Source organism: Mixophyes fleayi, chromosome 4 (assembly GCF_038048845.1).
Source record: "Mixophyes fleayi isolate aMixFle1 chromosome 4, aMixFle1.hap1, whole genome shotgun sequence".
In the NCBI taxonomy this organism is placed as follows: domain Eukaryota; kingdom Metazoa; phylum Chordata; class Amphibia; order Anura; family Limnodynastidae; genus Mixophyes; species Mixophyes fleayi.
Window position 1 is genome coordinate 231,141,507 of NC_134405.1, and position 18,512 is coordinate 231,160,018.

Below are 18,512 nucleotides of genomic sequence, written 5' to 3' on the forward strand. Positions count from 1 at the left end.
CGGTCTCCACTTATCCCCTGTACCTCTCATAACCTACTTTCTCTCTTGCCCTTTTCCACTTCTCACCTCATCACCCCTTTTCTACATGTTTTTGCCTATGTTCATACATGTCACTTCTTATTGGCTGCCAATAAGAAGTGACATGTATGAACATAGGCAAAAACATGTGCAACACCACATAACTGGACCTATGGGTGTCAGGTAAGCATCTGCCACCCACAGGTCCTTAATCTTCTAAATTTGTATATTTTTTGCTGTGTTACTGAATATTAAACTTTTAATACATTTTGGGTCCTATTGAAGCTCAGAATCATGTCATGGATTCCTCATTGAAGATGCATTTACTAAAAGGCAGATTTGCCAAAAGACAAATAGCCTTATTACCTGCAAAAAAGGGGGTTTTCATTCGCAATAAGGCTTTTTTATGTTTTCCACTATATATAAAAAATTTACCAACAACAAGAACCCTGCTATCATTAATAATTGTCACGAATACTCACCTCTCCTCGTTCCCCCGCCGCTCCGTCGGACCCGGAAGCCGCACATCCCGGTTCGGCGGTCACGTGATTACTATCCCAGGGCGGGGAATTCAAATGGGACACACTATAAAAACATAGCTCTGACACTTGGTGAGTGTCAGAGCAACTTACCAGTTCCTGGCTCCTGATTCCTGTGTCCTTCCTTGTTCCTGCTTCATCTGTATTGACTCCCAGTGTACCGACCCGGCTTGTTCACTCTTCTGGATTCCGTTGTCCTCTGTGTACCGACCCGGCTAGCTGACTTCGCTTCTGTTCTTGTGACCCGTGTACCGACCCGGTTTGATTGACTCCGAGACGCCTCCTGATTATGTCTGCATTGCCTGCCTGTGTACCGACCCGGCCTGTCCGACTACTCTCATCTCGCTCCTGCTCCGGCTTGTCTGACTCCGCAACCTCCGCTCCACTCTGCTGTACTACACCTTGGGGCAAACCTGAGGACCGCGACCTGCGACTCCTGGCAGGAAAGCCCATCTCGCCTTGCGGCGGTTCTTGGTGAATACCGGGGAGATCGTTAGACTCCGCACCTCAGGTAAGCCAGCGTTAATCAAGGTTAGTAGTGAATCCAGTAAATCCGTTACAATAATAACCCTAATGGCAGTAAAGCTTTCTCATGTGAACTATCGCAATACGGTTCTGATATTGCCTTCTCAGGATTGAGATAACAGATAAAATAATTTTATCTGAACAAAGCAATTTTAATATATAAAAGTTTATAAATAATTTTGAATTTCTTCAAATACATTTTATCTATTTTTAGACTTTTACTCAAATTTTTTTCCACTGTAATATAACCGAAAGCACAAACCTGAAAAGCTGGCTCATGTATGTGCACACCTGCAACGTCTGGTCTGACGAAATGGTACATTAATCCTAACTGCTCCCAGCTTTTACTGCCAGGGCAGCTGTGTATCACTAATAAACTGCAGTGATAAGATATTTTTTTCTATTGCAATGAAAAAAGTCTTATATATTGCTATGAAGAGGCTTTTCATGATTAATAGGGCCTCGCTATCCTGCACTGCTACATAGATCTGGCAGATAAGCCAGAATACAAGCTGTAATGTAGGTGGGTCTTCAATCAAAGCTACTTTTATTAGCGTCTTTGAGTCTTCAGTGTTGTGGAACTACAAAGCACAGCATGTCCTGCAGAGTGCATACTGAAACCTGTTGTTCCAAAATAGTTGGAGAGCTATAACTTGAGTTGAAAATGCGTCCAGGTCTGAATGAGTATCAGATGCGCCCACTTGACATAGGAGACCCCCCTCAGATACTTACATCCAACTTGTACAACATGTACAAAAACCTTTTATTTTATTTGTTATGAACGCAGTTGGCATAAAGCATCATTTAAACTTGAATAGCTTGGCTAGTGCAGCAGGAACATCTCCCGGACATACATAATGTAAATTCTTTTGTTACCTTTTCTGCAACACGCTCAGCAAATCCTAATCTATGGTGAAGCGACTACTGAAGTCTTAATAAGCATCTGAAAATTATTTGCAAACCTCTCATTTCAAATGATTTGCTAGTCCGAGTGTACGTCATCATCATCATCATCTTCTACTTACACCTGCCCCTGACCACCCTCAAATAACTGTTTTATTGGCTGTATCTGCGAATAAATACCAGTCTGAATCTGTACGAATATGTTCAAACACGCCTTTACTCTACATTAGCACACCCTTTCACTCCCTGGCCACACCTCTTCAGGCATAAGGAGTTATAAGTGTCAAAAAGTGGCAGGTCTGAATAGCCACAGTTGCATACATTCACTTTCTGAGCATGTGGAGTGCGAAAAATGCAAATATATGCTGCTCAAGAGTACATAAGTGTCACTCTTAATCAGGCCCTTAAAGTGAAACTGTTATCATATTTATGGTACCTAAAAGTTACCTTAAGACAGTGTTTCCCAACCCTAGTCCTCAAATACTCCTAACAGTGCAGGTTTTCAAGGTAACAAGTGACATAATTAAACCACCTGTGGATCTTTCAAAATGTGTCAATTAGTAATGAATACACCTGTGCTCCAGCAAAGAGATGTGGAAAACAAGCACCTTTGGGGTCTTGAGGACTAGGGTTGGGAAACAGTGCCTTAAGAGATGGGACGCTGCTCATGCACTATGGTCCAGTGATGTGTGCTCGCCCCCCAGGCACACCGACAGCCAGCCCTGGCCATATACATACTGAAAACAAGCTCTTCATCATATATCAAAGCAGAATTATCAAACCACCGACTGAACGTTATCTACCTCATTCAGGATATTTGTATCCAGATTTACTGAGTCCTCATGATGGCCAACCACACAATATTTTCCCCAGTATTTCTGAAGAAGAGATTGTAACCAGACATCACAGTTCAGATAAAAGCTTTTATGTGAATTATTTATGATAATCCTGTGGAAATTTGAAGCATAGTCCTGTAGAACATATATTTCAAAGTGCTGATGTTAGTTATAGACTTTCTCATCCTCCCATATATTAATACATTCATGGCATTTATTTTTGAATAAATATCATTATATGTTTGCATGGGATTCACCTTCGGAACATGAAGAAAATATGGTTTATTTTTTTTCAGTTAGGGACATGAATAATTTTATTTTCAGAATGTCATGCAATAAGCCTTTTTCAGTAACATTACAGGATATTTCCAATCGATTTTTAATATTTCAACTAAATATATTTGCTAAGTATACTAGTCTGGTATATATGATCTATCAAAACTAAAATGTAAAAAATATATAACTGGCATTTTTTTTCTTATAGTCCTATTTATCAACTGGGGAAATGTAAAAAAGAAAAGCTTATTATAGATAAATAATGACTTTTAATTTCCTACTGCCTTGACTATAATGTAGTTTGTAATGTCTGCTAAATTATCTGTGTGATCCGCCTCAGAGCTGCAATTTATGATATTATAGATAATTAAAGTGTAATCTCTTACAATATTTTAAGTACAACAATTATTATTAGTATTTTTATTTATATAGTACCAATCATATTAAGCAGCACTTTACTGAGAATGTTTAATCATTCACTTCAGTATCTGCCCCATTGGAGCTTAAAATTCTAAATTCTCTACCACACATAGGCACACTAGGGTTCATTTTTATCAGAAGCCAAATAACCTACCAGTATACTTTGGTCTCTGGGAAGAAACCAGAGTACCCTTAGGAAGCCCACATGAACACAGGGAGAACATACAAATGACGCACAGATAGGGCCTGGTTAGAATCAAACCCATAACCCCAGTGCTTTGTGGCAGCAATGCGAACCACTGTTCCTCTGTGATCAATACATGTGAGACGTTTATGCGAAACTTCCGTGGAAGGTAGCAAACCCTCCAAAATCAGGATATTAATTTCACCACAGTCTGCCACATGTCTTAACACTTTCCCCTGAATAATAGGAGACAATAGTAATGACAACCAGGAACAATCCATCTGGGGGGAACCTTTTGAGGGGCAGTTGAGACCTGAATTCTGAATACCAGGGAATGAAAAACCTTGCAAGGCGCTTGGATCTTTGTTTACATGATTTGCCTTGGCCAGTATGGCTCTTGTATTCTGTAGATATGTCTATTTGCATAGTAACAGGCTGGTTTGGTTTAATCACAAACTGTCCCTTATTCACAAAGTGTCAGGCGTTATCTATTAACAACTGATAATTAATGTTAGTGACCACTTTCCTGGATAGTAGTACTCATACAGAAGCAAAATGAACTGTTAAACTAGGGCCTCTATGATGAACTCTTGAACTCTACGGGTTAGGACTCAATCCTACTTCTTACACCATTATGTGGAGCGTCTGGGCCCTAGATACAGATATAAAGTTCAACAGCAGCATTGAACACCAAACAGTGAAGGATGGGAGTGAAGCGGTTTTATAAATTATAAACACTATTTATCCTGAAAGCCAAAGGTGAATTTACATACTACACTCCTTTCTCTTAGTAGTCTCCCCAGTGGCGGATCCCCCCCCTAGCAGGGGCTTGCTGCTGACGGCTGCACACTGTGCAGGTCCGTTCAGCATTGTCAGTGTGCTGCCCGGCTGCTCTGAATGTGTTTTAAACACAATCAGAGCAGCGGGACAGCACACTGCCAATGCTGAACAGACCTGCACATACTGTGCAGCCGTCAGCAGCCTTAGAAATTAGAAAGGGGGTGGGGCCTAAATGCCCCCCCCTAAAATCGCCCCGGGTAGAGCAGTTGCCTAGATCCGCCCCTGAGTCTCCCTCATACTCGGCCTGCCTAGCTTTATCCAATTATTTGGAGAAATTATGTCTTTTGTAACTGCTGTTGAGAAATACATCTTGAAATTGTGTATACATACAGTGATGGGCAACCTGACAAATTAAAGGGTTGTACATCAGGCCTTCTAACCTTCAAAAGTGCTGCATGTTAAACTCAGTACTAAGTTTATCATCATCATCACCATTTATTTATATAGCGCCACTGATTCACTGTACAGAGAACTCATTCACATCAGTCCTGCCCCATTGGAGCTTACAGTCTAAATTCCCTAATATACATACATACACAAGTTCAAAGTACATTTAATGAAAGTAAGAGATAGCAATCTAATATATAAATGCTTAGTGGCGTCTGTCTGTCTGTGTGTGTGTGGAAAAAAAAAACCAAGTTGCAGCGCCACCTGCTGGGCAGAGTTATACACTGACCTACTAAATTCTTAGTGTGTGTGGGAAAATTTTTTCAAAAAGGGCTGAAATTTGGTAGGGCTCAAACTCATTTTCGTGAGGTAATTTTACCTCATGAACACACATGTGTAGAGGCGTGCGTTAGTGTGTGTGTGTGGAAAAAACTATTTTCTCAGAAAGGGCTCATCCAATTGACCTGAAATTTGGTATACTGCCATTATTTGACCAAAAAATTAGAATAGTCAAGTCAGTTAACTTCCATCATCCCCCCTTCCCCCCGTTAGAGGGGTAGTAAAGGCTAAATTTACGAGTTGAGGGGTCAAACTCATTTTCGTGAGGTAATTTTACCTCATGAACACACATTAAAAAGGCCGCTTGCGTCGGGAAGTAACGCTCTTCCCCTGAGGAGGCCTGGGCTAGGTCCAAATGCATGACAAGAACCTTAAGTAGCTTGATTTGACTAGAATGCATGAGTATCATGCACGGGTTAACTTATCTATAATATAAATGTCTAGTGGCGTGTGTTAGTCTGTCTGTGTGTGTGTGGAAAAAATAAAACCAAGCTGCAGCGCCACCTGCTGGGCGGAGTTATACACTGACCTACTAAATTCTTAGTGTGTGTGGGGAAAAAATTCAGAAAGGGCTGAAATTTGGTATACTAAGATGTTTTCAAGTTGTTAATTTAATTTGTTAATTGTTAAAAGTGTTTATAAAGATTTAAAAAAAATATATATATATTTCTTGAAGGAGAAGTGACAGTTGGGAGTGGTTGGTGGTTGCCGGGGGTGACAGTGGGGAGTGGTTGGTGGTTGAGGCCTGGGCTATGGCCCAAATGCATGACAAGAACCTTTTTAACACCTTAAGTAGCTTGATTTGACTAGAATGCATGAGTATCATGCACGGGTTAACTTGTCTTTAATATAATTTAAGTAAGCATTGTACAATAAAAAAAAGTGTTACTATGCTAAACAAACAATTCAATGTGACTTCTAGGCAACCACATTTTTAAGCTCTTGGAGCTTTTGAAAATTAGGTGTGAGACTGAAACAACACAAAACAATTCTGCAGAGAGGTTGCCATCAGTCAAACTGTTGTGCATGTTGTTTTTTATGTGCCCCATGATAGAAAATTAAATATGAACACTGTACTTTATCTATTTTCCCACTGAAGAAATCATGTTGAATATGATGAAAAGCATTAGGAAGTTTTATGACTGGTTTGATTGACACACAAGAAGAGGCAGTGATCTATTCTATTATTTATGTGATTAGTTGTTTCCTCATAAACTGGATTCCAGGAAGCAGGATTGGATCTTTGGGAATGACTTTTCCAATTGCAAAGCGCTACGGAATTTGCTGGCGCTATATAAATAAATAAATGATGATGATGATGATGAATGACTATTATATATACGGCACCTGGAGAAGTCTGTCACAGGGCTTTTGAAAGGCTGGTCCCCGACCCAGAGTCCAATTGAGAGAAGCAGAAGGACACTCAATCTAAGTGCAAATCTGCTAATTTGTGCCTGTCTTTCATCTTATCCTTGAAACTGGACTTTATGTTTAAATGTTTAAATGGTGACTGATACAGGTAACTAGTGAATCACAGCAGCAATATCACTTAATAAGCGCAGGATACATTTTTGGATAGGATGAGGGCCTCACCTTCAAAGGCAATGTGAGTGCAACTTAAAAAAAATATGTATAATTTACACACGTACGCTAGTATTCAAATACAACTGGATCTCAAGATACGTTTCCATTTGAATCTTGGTGCAAGAATGTTCTAACTATATGTTACTTGTTTTATGTAGACATAAAGAACAAAGTGCAGGATACGCACATGCATATGTGCAACATAAAGTGCCAAACATGAATTGCATGCAATTGCGTTTACTGGCATAAGTCCCGATATGATGTGTATGCATGTTTTTTCATGCAAGAAATACCAAACAAAAAGACTTACATCTGAAGATGAATCAGGCCTCGAGTGTCTATTCTTAATCTTATTTTAAAACGTGGATTATATGTCTTGGTGGTGACTGCTGAATCCCAGTTGTATTTTATCTTCGCTATTTGATATCTGCTGCCAAATTGTTCAGACGGCGTGCGTGTTTCTTTGAATGTCGCCTAGACCGTGAAGGATATATTACATGTGACGTATAAATATTATATTTTTCTTTTTGGGCATAACAAACAAAATGTGAGAGACTTTTACCTGTGCAGTACAAGTACTCCATACATTGGAATAATACTACCGGGTTTTATGAATATATCTTGAAACATAGAGGGAATTGGTACCAGTTTATTTATCTTAGGAGGCTTGTCTTGTTTAGTTAATTTACCAGATTAATTAGCAGTAGATTAATGTTTGGTATTTATAAATTTTATAATAAAGTGTCTTTTTAGTTATGAAATTTTCACAGATGTACTTTTATTGAGGGTAATGTATTGACCATTAAGTGCTGTGAATTAGTGTTTTTTTATTGTCCATGATAAGTGGAACCAAAAATAGACAACTACCTAAAATTTCCTTAGCTTACTTAGATGAAATAAACAAGACTCACAATAAAGTTTTGGCTTATTTTCTCAGCTGAATGACCTGTCGAGCTTTAACTTCTCGTCATTAAGAGATGGGTCCATGGGTGAAACTTAGAGGAATATAAAGTATAAAAAAAGAACAACATGCAGAAAGGAGCTAGGTGCCATAGGTGAAGGTTTGGCAGGACAGATGCCCATCAGCTGGCCTATTGCCCATCACTGCTTGTCACAGCTTACCTGTTCCACATTTCTGTGTTGCTGATTTCCTCTCCCTCTGTGTAGAACTCAGCACTTGCTGGTTCGGGCAGTAACGTGATCGTGACTGGGAGGCGGCATAGTCTTTCTGCAGAGTATATAAACCTCACTCTGAGACTATAGCAGTGTCAGAGCAACAAGTGTCTCAGCTTGTCTGACTCCTGGTCCATGTTTGGTTCCTGTGCTCTCGCTCCCCGAGTTGCTATCCTGTTTTTTGACCATTTGTACCAGACTCCTGCTCCATTCTGACTATCCATCTGCCTCCTGACTCTGTACCTCATTGTCTGCCTGTGTACCGGACCACAGCTTGTTTTGACACTCCACCTGACAGCAGAACCTATTATTAACCATTCGTGTACCTATTCAGATTCCGTTTCTTCCTCTACTACTGTGTTCAGTATCGTATGGTACACCTAGTGGCAGGTCAGAGGACCGCGACCTCTAGGTTCTTGGCAGCTAAGTCCACCCCTCCTTGCGGCGGTTCTAGGTGAAAACCTGGGAATCCGTTAGACTCCGGACCCTTGGTCGCCAGCGCCAATCTAGATTTACACAAGTATCCTGCCTCTGAAATTGTTACCCTGCTTTAGTATAAGAACATATATATATATATATATATATATACATACAGTATATATCCTTTGAATGTTCTTTATTTCCTCTCCTCCAGTCTTTCTTTCTTCTCAGCCACACTGCACAATGACCAGAATTCAACACGTCATCATCAGCTATTTATATAGTGCCACTAATTTTGCTGCGCTATACAGAGAACTCACATCAATCCCTGCCCTATTTGAGCTTACAGTCTAAATTACCTAACAGACACACAAACAGACCAAGGCAACCAGAGCACCTGGAGGAAACAAACACAGGGAGAACATACAAACCTCCACACAGATAAGGCCATGGTCGGGAATTGAACTCATGACCCCAGTGTTGTGAGGCAGAAGTGCTAACCACTAAGCCACAGTGCTGTGTTCTCTTATATAGACCATGCTCACAGTTCTGCTTGGCTGGCCTGGCTAACTGATTGGCATTAATAATCAATCCACTCAGCAACTAAAGATCTCGGTGTTTATGTTACTCCTTATCCTGCTGATGCCTTACTGTCCACTCTTCTAAGGCCATTGTCCAAGGTCCTTGAGAGAAGTAACTGGTAACCAGTTCCCCTTGACCCCATCCCCTCCCACCTCCTCCGTCCCTCTCCCCCACCACCTGCTCCCACCTCGCCCACCTCTTTAATCTGTCCCTCTCCACCGGTATCTTCCCCTCCTCCTTTAAACATGCTCTTGTTTCCCCCATTCTCAAGAAACCTAATCTTGACCCCACCTCTCTCTCCAACTATCGCCTCATCTCTCTTCTCCCCTTTGCCTCCAAAATACTTGAGAGACTCGTCTGCAGCCGCCTCTCCACCTTCCTCTCTGAGCACTCCCTCCTTGACCCTCTCCAATCTGGCTTCCGCCCTCTCCACTCCACCAAAACTGCCCTGGCCACAGTCTCCAATGATCTCCTTTCTGCTAAGGCCAGGGGCCACTTCTCCCTTCTCATTCTCTTGGATCTCTCAGCGGCCTTTGACACCGTTGACCATCCACTCCTGCTCCACACCCTTCAATCCTTTGGCCTCTCTGGCTCTGTCCTGTCCTGGTTCACCTCTTACCTTGCTGACCGTTCCTTCTCAGTCACCACCTCTGGATCTCTCTCCCCCCCCTCCTCCCTTCCAGTAGGGGTCCCCCAAGGCTCTGTTCTCGGACCCCTACTGTTCTCTCTTTACACCTCTTCCCTGGGCAAACTCATCAGCTCCTTTGGTCTCAAGTACCACCTTTATGCGGATGACACCCAACTCTACATTTCCTCTCCTGATCTCTCTCCCTCCCTCCTCTCCAGGGTGTCCGACTGCCTCTCTGCCATCTCCTCCTGGATGTCCTCTAAATTTCTCAAACTTAATCTTACGAAAACCGAACTAATTGTCTTTCCTCCCGCTCATTCCCCCTGCCCTTCCGACCTCTCTATCACTGTACTCAACTCCTCTCTTTCCCCTGTTCCTCAAATTCGCTGCCTCGGTGTCATCCTCGACTCCTCTCTCTCCTTTGCCCCTCACATTCTCTCACTTGCAAAATCTTGCCGCTTCCAGCTGCGCAACATCGCGAGCATTCGGCCCTTCCTTTCCCAAGATGCCACTAAAGCTCTTGTCCACTCTCTTATCATCTCCCGCTTAGACTACTGCAACCTCCTCCTTACTGGCATCCCCCGCTCTCATCTCGCCCCCCTTCGCTCCGTTCTCAATGCTGCCGCTCGGCTTATTTTCCTTTCTCACCGCTCCTCCTCTGTCTCCCCCCTCTACCAATCCCTTCACTGGCTCCCCTTCCCCTACAGAATCGTGTTCAAGCTCCTTACACTTACCTTCAAGGCCCTCTCCAACTCCACCGCTCCCTACATCTCCAGCCTCATCTCCATCCATGCTCCATCCCGCCCTCTGCGTTCGGCCAATGACCGTCGCCTCTCTTCCCCCCTGGTCACCTCCTCCCATGCTCGCATCCAAGACTTCTCCCGTGCTGCCCCACTCCACTGGAACCAGCTCCCCCGCTCCATCAGAACTTCACCCAACTTGTCCAGCTTCAAATGGGCCTTAAAAACCCACCTCTTCCTTATAGCCTTCCAGTCCCCCACTTAACTGCCCTCCTTCCTGTCTCCCACCTACCTTCCTCCTCGTCGCTCTCCTCTCCCCCCTCCCCTCCGTCTTTGCCTCCACTCTCCCCCTCTCCTCCTCCTACCCTTGCGTCTCTGTCCGTCCTACCCTCCCCTTAGATTGTACGCTCCTTTGAGCAGGGCCTCCTCTCCTCCTGTTCTCCACCACCTTAACTCTGCTCTCCAGCTCCTTGTCTCTTCTGTGAGGCCCTTCTACCCCTCTAGCTACCCTGCTGGGGCTCTCGCCTGTCATCTAGCTGTACTTTGAGCTTCTGAGTTACTGTGATTTTTGTTAACTGTTCTGTGATGTCTCACCCTGTACTGTATTTCTGTCTGTCCCTGTACGGCGCCATGGATACCTAGTGGCACCCTATAAATAAATAATAATAATAATAATAATAATAATAACCAAGGCTTAGCTTTGGAGGCAGATTTGACAGTCCTTAAAGGCAGAGCCGTAACGAGGCAGGTGCGGGCGGTTGCCTTCGTCCAGGGCGCAGTCCCAAGGGGGCTCAGTGGCCGCCCGCACCTGCCTCTGTGAGGAGACTAAAAAAAAAAAAAAAAAAATTACAGACCTCAGAAACAGACTGCCGGCCGCCCGGCGCATCCAAATTGGCGGGCGGCACCCGGCTCCACCCCCTTCTGAACTCTGCCCTCTGCCCCTCAGCGTCTGATGACATGACGTTGCTAGGCAGCAGAGGAGCAGAGAAGCAGAGAGGAGCCAGGCAGCGATGGCTGGACAGGATGAAATACATAAAAGGTAAGATTCAAAACAGGGGAAGGGGGATGTGTGTTGCTATTATGGAGGGAGGGGAGGGGGGGCATGTGAGCTGCTATTATGGAGGGAGGGGAGGGGAGGATGTGAGCTGCTATTATGGAGGGAGGGGAGGTGAGGGGATGTAAGCTGATATTATGGAGGGAGGGGAGGGGGAATTGTAAGCTGCTTATAATGGAGGGAGAGGAGGGGGGATGTAAACTGCTATTATGGAGGGAGGGGAGGTGGGATGTAAGCTGCTATTATGGAGGGAGGGGAGGGGGAATGTAAGCTGATATTATGGAGGGAGGGAAGGGGATGTAAGCTGCTATTATGGAGGGAGGGGAGGGGGATGTAAACTGCTATTATGGAGGGAGGGGAGGTGGGATGTAAGCTGCTATTATGGAGGGAGGGGAGGGGGAATGTAAGCTGCTATTATGGAGGGAGGGAAGGGGATGTAAGCTGCTATTATGGAGGGAGGGGAGGGGGATGTATGCTGCTATTATGGAGGGAGGGGAGGGTATGTAAGCTGCTATTATAGAGGGAGGGGAGGGGGATGTAAGCTGCTATTATGGAGGGAGGGAAGGGGATGTAAGCTGCTATTATGGAGGGAGGGGAGGGGGGATGTATGCTCCTATTATGGAGGGAGGGGAGGGAATGTAAGCTGCAATTATGGAGGGAGGGGATGTAAGTTGCTATTATGGAGGGAGGGGAGGGGGGCATGTGGGCTGCTATTATGGAGGGAGGGGGGCATGTGAGCTGCTATTTTGGAGGGAGGGGAGGAGGGCATGTGAGCTTCTATTATGGAGGGAGGGGTGTGTGCTGCTATTATAGAGGGGGATGTGTGCTGCATCTTGCTATTATGGAGGGGGGATGTGTGTTGCATGCTGCTATGCTTTATTAGGGAAGGGGGGGTATGCTGTCATAATGTGTGAGGGAAGGGGGGATGTATTAATATAATGTGTGATATGAGGGTAGGGAGGTTAGGTTGGGTGTCTTAGTACATGGGTGGGAGGTAGGCTATTAATTTAATGATGACATTTAGGTGGGGGCTAATTAATGGGTACTATTTTATTTGTGGTGTGCTGGTGGGTCAATTTAATTTATTGATGGGGCTTTTTAATTTAATGGTGGGGTCTATTAATTTAAGGTGAGGTGACCGGACCTTTAATTTAACACTGGGGTGGTTTGGGGCTATTAATTAACTGTGGGTCTGAGTTTGGTGAGGAGAGCTATTTATTAAATGTGAATATAAATTATTTAATTCTGGGGATGGTTGTGGGAAATGGTTATATTTATTAAATGTAAATACTATTTAATTTATTGCTAGGGCTTGGAGGGAGGGAAATATGTTTATTTATTAAATAGGAACACTATTATTTTAATGTTGGGGCTAATTGTTAGTTTTCTAAATTTCATGCACCAATTATTTTTTTCAAACTAGGGCCCCCAACATTCCAGGATCCAGATACTTCCTCTGCACTGAGGCCATGTTGTGCTGTCCCTGGACATCATTTGGTGAGTAATTTTTCAGAAACTACAGTTACACACACTGAGCACGCACACACGGGTACAGATACTGGGCATACATGCACTGGTACATACACTGGGCACACATACAGGGACAGACACTCTGGGCACACACATTTACAGTCTTTTGATGAGACTGAAATAGATAATGAGGGGGTTTAATGAATATGAATTAAATTAATTTATGACGTGGGGATTAATGATTAAACTGGATGAGGGAGTTAATGTTGATAGGGGTTTTATGATGATCCTGGAGTTTTGAAGAGGGGTTCATTCATGATTAGGGGTTGGTATTGTGAGGCAGTCACAAAAATGCTCTTTGTATTATATGGGGTCACTAGGATGGTATCTGTATTGCAGTCACAAAAATGCTCTCTGTATTGTATGGTGGTCATAGGAATGCTCTCTGTATTGTATGGCGGTCACAGGAATGCTCTCTGTATTGTATGGCGGTCACAGGAATGCTCTCTGTATAGTATGGCGGTCATAGGAATGCTTTCTGTATAGTATGGTGGTCATAAGAATGCTCTCTGTATTGATGGCGGTCACAGGAATGCTCTCTGTATAGTATAAAGGTCACAGGAATGATGATGATCATCATTTATTTATATAGCGCCAACATATTCCGCAGCGCTTTACAATTGGGGACAGACATAATAAACTAATAAACAAACTGGGTAAAACAGACAAAGAGGTGAGAAGGCCCTGCTCACAAGCTTACAATCTAGGAGGCTCTTTATATTGTGTGTGTGTGTGTGTGTGTGTGTGCGCGTGTGTCTGTGTATATATATTCAGTTAGTGTGAGGGTGATAAGGGGACACAATGTGATAAAGATGGCTCCATGGCACGGTGTGGTAAAGGAGAAACTGTGATGGTTGGCACAGTGTGATGAAGGGGCAATGTGATACAGATGGTACCGTTACAATTATGTTTTAATTTGTTTCAGTGAGTTTTATTTCAATAACCAATTAATTTTTTATACAACTAGCATGTGATAGCTGCATTTAAAGTACTTTGATTCTATGGAGGCGTATTACATAAAGATCCTTACAAAGCCAGACCGTGAGGAATGCGGAGGGAGGGGGTTTCAGTGTGGTCTAGAACTTGTAAAGCGCTCGCTAGCCACGCCCCCACAGTAGGTTGACCACGACCCCTTCGACGATTGACACTCCCACTTAGATGGGGGGGCGCCGGTGCCCTGTCTCGCCCAGGGCTCTAAAATGTCTAATTACGGCACTGCTTAAAGGGGTATCGTGGCTGCAACTGTTTAGTTTCTTATAGGGCTTATAGTATCAGTCCATGTATGCTTATGGTCTTTATTGTACATCTTTTCTCTTCATCCTTATGGTATATAATGTTATTTCTTACATTATGTTCTATTATTTTAGTGTATCTATTATTTAATGATCCTTCTAAAGATTCCATAATAGAAAATATGACTGATCTGTCACACTTTTAAATTGTACATGATAAGTTGTTTAAGCTTTCCTGCTAAGTTTTGTTATACAGTACAGTTTAGTTTACTTTTTATATTTTCTTTTAATTTATTTCATGAACAACGTTTTATGAAATTGCTGAACATGTGTGAACTATGAAATGGAGAGTTAAGCCTTATCTTTTTCTAACAACGCCTAATCCTATAAAATTATGTATAGGGGCTGACTAGGAAATTTAAGCCTGAATAGCAAGCACACACCACTGTCCAATAGGCAGTGGTCCAACTTTTAAAGGTGGGTTTAAGTAACATGAATATTTATCAAAATAAAAAAAGCACTATTGTATTATTATAAATGATGTTAAATTAAATTATGAAAATAAACAATGCAAAAAAGTTTGTATTTTGTCAAATTGATCAGAAATCCAACATATTTATTAGAAAGTTTTGTTATTTTTTTAAGCTTTAGACTGAGAAAAAAATTAAAAGAATGAGATAGAAACTGTAGTCAATTTAAATGTATTAAAATACTTAAAATTGTTCATACAAAGATCTCATCAGATGTGAACTTTTACAATTTTTTTTTTAAAAGAGTATCAATCCATTCACGAAAATTAAATAAAAATCTAAATGCGTAAGAGGCATGCAAATAAAATGGACACAATTATAATCTTATCTGTAAAAATATGTGAATATATATAAATTAAATATAGTGAATTAAATAAAAAAAGCAAAAGAATGTCCATCTAATTGCCTTTTTGAAAATGTGAGTGTTAAAATAAAGGTCAACACTTACTGTCTTGGTCAGTATAAGTGGGTAATGTATAGAGAATCAGGAGATGAGTTGAGGGGAGGACTTCCTGACCTTAGACCACCTGTTGCACAACACTGCTCTACACTCATAGGCACACTACTCCATCCTCTGTATGCATTGCTTTCTCTTATGTACAAAGAACCCACAGCTGAAGAGTTCAGAATAGTACTAGATGACCATTGTTTGCTCAGGTCTCAACACATATTCTTAAATAATATCTGGAGCCAATATAATAACCATAACAGCTTGTTGCCACTCAGGCAACCTCAGACGTGACCATTATTCCTATGAATTTGGCCTATTAAAAAAAGCATTACAATGTGAGGCAATCCCCATGTTGCCTTCTCTTCTAATTTATCACATTGTATTAAACAGTCTGACACACTACTATCAAGCAAAGGATTAAACTCACACAGCTTAGCAAAGCTATTAATCATCAATAGTCTCAGCCTTGTAGATTCATTTTAGAGAGTAAAAGACAAGACAAACCAATGTAATTAATTGGTAAATGTTACAGTGTACATAAACATTGAAAGTTGTAAATTGAACATGGTTTGCAAGGATACCAACTTGACCTAAAAGTAAACCAAATTATGCTCCAAAAATGTATTTTTCTTATTACCATCCTTGCATGGATCTGTCCCTCATTGGCAACTGAGAGGATTTGGCAACATGTCACTTATAACGATAATTAGTGGAAAATGGAAGAACAAACAATTTGTGTCATCAAACAATATTTGTCAACCATGTTGCAGAGCACATCTAAAGCAGGCTCTGAAATTAAAGCCTTAAGTTTTGCAGTTACTGCAGATTGGGCAGTTATCTATATAATGAATAACCTGCCCCAGTCTATTGTGGTTATCTTTGGAATAAGGGAAAGCAAAGGGGATATATTTACTAAACTGCGGGTTTGAAAAAGTGGAGATGTTGTGTATAGCAACCAATCAGATTCTAGTTAGCATATATTTAGTACATTCTACAAAATGACAGCTAGAATCTGATTGGTTGCTATAGGCAACATCTCCACATTTTTCAAACCCACAGTTTAGTAAATATACCCTAATGTGTGCAAAGGGAGAAGGAAAGAGATGGTATTAGACTGAGTTGAGGAAGGTGAGAACTTGGAGTTGTGTTGAAGTGGGTGTTACATATGTCAGGATCTATTAGGCTTGTACATTTTCTTCAGAAAATATTTTTTTCTGCTGGAGCTCTTAATCAGTAGTGGGGAGAAAAGGAAAAGCAGGACTGCCAATGAGTACTAGATAATGGAGGAGACGAGAAGGTAAAAATACCATAGAAAGAGAAGTGCACCAGAATGACGATGAAGAAGACAAATTGTCAGTGAACAGACACATATCAGATAGCAATGGTGGTGCTGTTATAAATAGGTACTGCCACAACGCACAAGAAAAGTTATGTACAGTAGTTGGGTTGTTTTATGTTTCAAACCTTGAATAAAACCTTTACAGTGTCAGGTATTCTTTCTTAATGACCAGCAAAACACGTATATGCCACAACAGTACTTTCTTGTGATGACAGTTTATAGCAAATAGTGCAAATTTAAGCTTTGATTTGTGCAGCGTTATCATAAATTATTCTGGTATTTATTGTAGATAAAAACACAGTGAGTAAATGCGTAAAGATATTGGGAAATATCCTAGAAAATGAAGAACGCTGTATCATTAAAAGACATATGGTTCATGTGAAATATGTAGAACAGTACTCCAGCGGTATTCAGTATCAGTATCTTAAAATTGAGCGATGACAGAACAGAGATACTTACTGATCCCAAAGAGCAAAGGGTATAATAGAGACTGCACATACGGTACATAAAATACATACATACATGCCTGCCAGATGTCAGGCAGCAGGCTTTGAGGGAGCAAAATGCATGGACTTAATTTAAAAATCTTACATTTCATAATGCATGTTTGTGATTTTTAACATCTTGCTTCATCTTATGATGATGACAGTATTTGTGTTTTACAGCGCACATTACATTATTATGAATGAGAGGGTCACCATTTATGGAACCAAGATACAATTCTTCAGGCTCAAAATGGCACCTTCCTTGATCTATACCTAGGAATATCCAGTGAGACACATATCAGGAGGGCAGGGGATACAGCATAGGTATAATCTCCACCAAATGGGCTCAGCTATAGAAGGAAGAACTAAGTGTGGAGTTAATACTTCCCGTTATGTGCAACAGACCATGACCCCTCTACTTTCTCCACATATATAAAAAATTTAAATATGGGACCATATTATTGAAGACTTGGAACTATGTCTATCTGTTTTTACTATTATTGCAAGTAGCCTGTAATGTGGCGTGTGGATATACTTTAATGCGGACATTCAATCAGAAAATGTGTGACTTCTATCTGAATTACTTAATACATGGCCGGTTTTAGACCAAATGGAACACTTATCAGAAAAAAAGATGGACTCATTATATAGACCATGGACCAGTGCAATTTCACATGCTTTTTGTTGACAGCCAAATTGCACAGCCCAGTATTCACCTCATGGCACATACCACATTTCTAGTTACATTATACAGACCCCATAGCATAAAAATACATTTCAAAGATGCCCCTTATTTATATAGTTTTTTTCAGTTTTTTTTTTTTACTATATATTTTGTCCATTAAGCCTCCTCTTCAAATTCAGCTGGAAAGGAGGTGAGTTGCTGAATGTACAAAAAAGATCCTGCTGCTGCTCATACCTGCACGTTTCCCTCAGTACCTCACAGAACTTGCCTTGCTATATGTTTACTGACCCTAACCTGACTATGCAACAGCTTCTTGGTTCTGCTCTGGCTCAGTAAATCAAATAGCAGGGCAGGCTCCAGAAGTACTTACACTGTGAAGTGGCTATAAAGGTATGTCCAAACTGTAAGAGCCAGTTCCAAAATTTATGAGCTTTTGTATACTGAGGCATATCTGTTGCTAAGTGTAATATGTTAAGCCATATCTTCTGTCAAGTATGCAAAGCTAGATCATAACTGGTAACAAGCACACATCTGCTGCCAGGTATAAAAGTTGAGCCATATGTGCTGCCATGTATAATATGCGTCTAGTTTTGCACAGTTGACAATACCACTATCTCCCCTGTTCCCCAAACCCTCTGCCTGAAGCTTCTCCTCACACATCCAGTCCCTCCTGCTGTCTTGTCAGCTCCACCTGCAAAACATTGCAATAAAATTCTCCTTTCTCACTCAGGACATTACCAAAACCATCATAGTTCCTCTCATTATCTCTTGCCTTCACTATTGCAACCTTCGATTATCTTGACTTCCCTTCA